The sequence below is a fragment of the Primulina eburnea genome, chromosome 15 (assembly GCF_022965805.1).
Source record: "Primulina eburnea isolate SZY01 chromosome 15, ASM2296580v1, whole genome shotgun sequence".
NCBI lineage: Eukaryota > Viridiplantae > Streptophyta > Magnoliopsida > Lamiales > Gesneriaceae > Primulina > Primulina eburnea.
This window is the reverse complement of record NC_133115.1, coordinates 9,654,445-9,659,483: the sequence shown is the minus strand read 5'-3', so window position 1 is coordinate 9,659,483 and position 5,039 is coordinate 9,654,445. Positions and strand designations below refer to the sequence as shown.

The 5,039-nt window shown below is 37.2% G+C and overlaps 1 long non-coding RNA gene across 1 annotated transcript; it reads right to left on the bottom strand.

Moving 5' to 3' along the window:
• Positions 1 to 402: 402 nt before the first annotated feature.
• LOC140813487 (uncharacterized) lies at positions 403 to 1,686 on the bottom strand. Its single transcript, XR_012113961.1, has 3 exons — positions 1,353 to 1,686; positions 714 to 991; positions 403 to 479 (listed from the first exon to the last, which is right to left on the bottom strand). It is a non-coding gene; the product is annotated as an uncharacterized lncRNA (long non-coding RNA).
• Positions 1,687 to 5,039: the final 3,353 nt, after the last annotated feature.

Sequence of the window (5,039 nt, the reverse complement as noted above, 5' to 3'; positions counted from 1 at the left end):
TCATTTTTTTTAACTTAGTAAAATACTTTTGAGTGTACGACAATGTTCATGAGAAATAATTGCAAAATTCCCCATAAGGAACACAACATGAACTTAGCTCTATAGATACATAATACAAATAAAGCTTTACATTAACATTTCGAGAACAAAGTCACAAAATAAGCTTTACTCAAGTAAGACAGCCACAGACTACTCATGTACGTATTTTCATTGTTTGTCTCATATATATTCATTATTATCCATTATGTACTTTGGCCAAGCAAAAAATTAGGAGAATATGCATGGCAATTGTATGGAGAAAGACTTACAGCTCCTGATCCTTCTGTTGACGGACCACCCAAAAATGCCATAATTCTAGCACCAGAACCAGGGACACATACTTCTAACAAATGAGCAGCCAACTCAAAGCTGTGCCAGTGCCCATAGCAGACGTTGATCTGCGGAAATGGCCAAGGATCTTTCTGGAGCTCCTCCAATATCTTGCAAACAAATCATCTTCGTTGAAAAAAAAGGCAATGAGAGCATAAATCAAAAAGGAAACAATTAATATGGTCATCAACACACGTATACTTGATTATAAACCCACAAATTTTCCCAATTCTAGCATTGATTTACAGATGAGAAGATGAGATAATCATTTCAGCGAAAACTCGTAACATTGTCTTCAGGGAAGAGAGATTAATTTAAAGAAATTTCATGCTTAAGAACCATACCGAATTAAGAACAAACTCGCAATCAGAAGCAGGCAATAAGAACCTGGAAAGCTCTCCTGGGACAGCCCGTCTCTTACTCCTGCAATAACCCCAGTACTCGGCCTCGGCCTTTTTGCAAAAGAAACCCATCTGCTCCAACAATTGATCCTTAGTTACTCCTTTGTACCCTTGAACACGTGAACCTTTGAAATCTGCCCAAAACCCAGCTCATGAACATGACATAATGTTCCAAAAGTAATCAGCCCAACCAAACAATTCTCTGCGACCATTCCCAACACCTGCATTTCCCAACACGCAAACAGGTTTAAATTGATAGAAAGAGAATAGAGAATATACTTCCACTGAATAACTTATAAGAAAACTGATTGGAGAAAAGCTAGCTAAAAACTTAAATGACTACTACTCAGATCAAAGTATTTGAATTCGCTAATAGGCATCAAATGCAGGTGACCAATTATATTGTACACCCCAAGAAGAAAACTAATCTCCACTCGGACAAATTACAGCTCAATAATAAATCGGACAGAAGTTGATTAATGACTATCAATTACAACTACGTACTAATAATTAAACTTAATAATAAGAATCCATAAGATTCACCAAACATATATACTAAGTAAAGTGGAAGAATGTACAAACCTGTAAAAGAGCGGATTTCAAGAATCCTAGCTCCTCCTCAATAACACAAGTATCTACCACCAACAAAAAAACGTTACCGCTACCAGACATGAACCTTCTCATTGGGAGCCGAAGTCTCGTACTCAATGGTAGTATACTGAGGGAAGAGTCCGCAGGCAACTTGTCTCTGAAATCGACTGGTAATGCGGCGGGAAGTGGTTTCGGTGTGAGACGAAAACTGCAGATCCAGATCTTGTTGATGGAAGAGAAATCAACGATAGAGAACGGGTTGATAACGATCGGCAATTGCGGCATCGGAGAGGGGAATATGGGAGGAGCGGGGTGGTGGAAGGGAGTGGTTAAGGGGGTGTAAATAGCGGAGATTGGAATTAGGCAGTTCTGCTTCGGCCTTCGTTCCCGGGAGGACGTTCACGGCATGCGGACGAGTCTTGGGATTCAAATCCTGGAATTCGACATTTCGCAGTGATGATGGTGAAAGTGGCGACGACGGAGACTGGCTGCGGTGGCGACCGGTGGTTCGCTGCAGGGAGTCTCTTCCGACAAAAATGTCTACAGATTGAGTTCCAATATTCTTTTCTATTTTGAAATTGAAATTCGCGTGGAGTCGCCCATCTTTTTTTTTCCTCCTTTGATATTATCTGTCCTCTATTTTAATTTAGACATTATTAAAATAAAACTGTAAATTATGAGATTTAATTCATAAAACTTCTCAAAATATAAATTTCAACTATTATTTATTGGTTTCTCGTGGTCCTAAGGAGAATCAAACTCTTAATCATTGATTAATAATCAACAACTTCACTAATTTGAACATCTTTGAAGACAATATCAAATAATCTTTGTCATGAAGAATGGTATCTAATCACATAAATCGTTAAATATTCATAAACGCTTAGAATATAAACGGAAACAACTTTACGAATAATTTAAGCTATTCAAGATTTAAAACACTCAGGCGCACATGCACATCTTTAATCAACCAAATATATTATGCTCGATTGTTTGGATTAGGGGTGGGAAAAATACCGAAATTACCGAAAAATAATCATACCTACGACATTTTTTTAGGTACACAATTTTTTGGTGATATGAATTTTTTTTCGGTATAATTATGTATTGGTGTGAATTTTTCCATAGAAAAATTTCGGAATTTCGGTATCGGTACCGGTATGAATTTTTTGATATCGATATTTTTGCCACGGTATACCAAATCCACCCTAGTTGGATCTCAATAAATATTCGATAATCATGCATTATTAAATTTATATGGAGAAATGAAAATATGATCAAATATGGCATATTGTGGAACACAAATAGAGACAGGATCAATGGTGATCACAAACTATACAAGAAAAGAGCTTATGCAAATGTTGGGCTTCTTGATGGCTCTGACTTTATTGGTGCATTTGTCGATTCTCCTTCGTAATTATATCTTGACAACATTTGTGGATCCATCAGCCCAGTTTGACTATGTTCTCAATTCATCAACCACGTGATCAAGAACGTTGAACTAATTCTGATACACCCATCAGATCATAACAAGAATGTCTAATAGCGTCGTCTCATGATCTCCTAGGTATCAATAATAGTGCCTGAAAGAATCAGTAAGTTATGGTTAGCATACAGTACGGTCCTTCAAATATATATTCCGATCAAATCTGCAATTTTTGGTACATCAAGAGTCGCAAATAATTTTATAAAGATAGATATATCTTGGAGCAATAATAGTGAGGAAAAAACATTTCCATAATGCATATGTCTTTCTCTGGCCAAATATTTCTTGTACTATTAACTCATCAGATCATATAGGATATCGACAACCGTAGGTGATCCCTGAATCCTCGAGTACATACATGACTCCTAATTATTTCAAAAATACACCCAACCTCTCCACCTGAGACCGTCAATGGAGGCGGGAAATGGATCAAAGTGCATGCTAGTACAAAGATTCTCCATGTTGTCCCTGTTCTAAGAACTAATGGTATACAACATTAACCACGGACTATTCCACTCGATAATGTAAACAACTTGAAATTCCGAAGCAGGGCTATTCAGTGTCTCATCAAATGAGCACCATCTGTGTGAATGGACGTCTCCCAATTCTCTTACCAATGAAACTTGACGTTTACATCACATATACTAATTTCAAGCTTGAACAACTTTTATCCTTGTTTTAGATGGATGAATGACTAAAAAAAATTTCAATATTACATTACACTTCCAAATAAATTTCATGATCGGTAGACATTGTGGACCTAATGGTACTTATAGTATATTCAAAGATTTTATCTATGCAGTTTGCATTGATATATAGATGAAAATAAATGTAATAATGAATAAAATCATAAAATATTATTAAAATAAAAATTTTGTTACGTAAGAGTCAATAAAGTCCAGCCAATAAAGCTCAAACCAAAAGTTGTCTTGTTGGCCACATTTTCTAACAATCTGGAACTTGAAGCCCTTTAGCGTTTTTAAAACGAGTTTGAAAAAATTGCAAGCGGAAGACTTGAGGGACAATCACAAATAAAAATGAATGCGTAAAGTAAGTGCGTAAAATAAATGCGTAGTAAAGTAAATGCGTAAAGAAAGAGGGATAGAGATGTTATGGAAGTCGACGAAGAATCGTTACGTCTCCCCTTCTCGATGAGGATCGAGGTATCACTATGACGACTTGGCTTTAGGAGCTCCAAGCTAGCTTTTACAACCACGCCTCGATGCGTCTACTTGGCCTTGAGGCTCACAGGATAGCCACGAACTACAACCCACTCGAGAGTATTACTTTCACTCTTTTTCTACAACTCTTTTGATATTACAATTCTTTTAATCAACGCACACAGAGATGTAGAAAGCTTTGTAAGAGACAAGAGAGAGTGGAGTGGGATGATTGAGAATGCATCCTCAAAGGCATATTATACTAGTTGGACGCCAAGGTTCGGATCTTCTTTATACTTCGGAACGTCCGATGTGATTGAAATCAATTTGCGTAATTTCTGGAATGACTTCGGATCTTCCGATCTTGACTTGTAGGGTCCGAACATATGCTCGGAGGGACCGATCACTCCGTTTCTCCGAACAATTCTTTCAGACAGTGTATGAACAGCTTGGAAGGTCCGAACTCCAGTTCGACCGTCCGAACATTCCCGCGTTTCGGAGATTTGAAATCTCAACACTTCGTAGCTTCCGATCATGTCCATCGTAGCATCCGAAATTACTCAATCAAATCAGTCAGATCAAATTGTCTCCGAATTGAAGTGATTTGATTGCTTGTGTTCGGAACGTCGATCACGTCTTCGGACCGTCCGAACTCGCTCCTCGCAATCCGAACAGCTTCTAATTGCTTCTGATTTGCACAATTTCGGAACGTCCGAACCAAATTCGGATCTTCGACACGTAACCTTGTTCTTAATTTCCTGCATGCCTCAATATAAAACATTAGTACATTTTAATCCAAGTTTTGGTATCATCAAAACAAAAACTTTTGGATATGTTACAGCATTAAAAACATTAATTCATCCTCGAGATTGTATGCGTTTAAGGCGTAAAAATCTCCCCCTTTGATGATCACAAAACTTGGTTAAAAATTGAGAAACAATAATCAACATAATCTAATGGTTATTAAATAACTCCCCCTTAATCAAATAACAAGTCTAAGAGGTGAATTAATAGCAATTTTAACCAAATAAA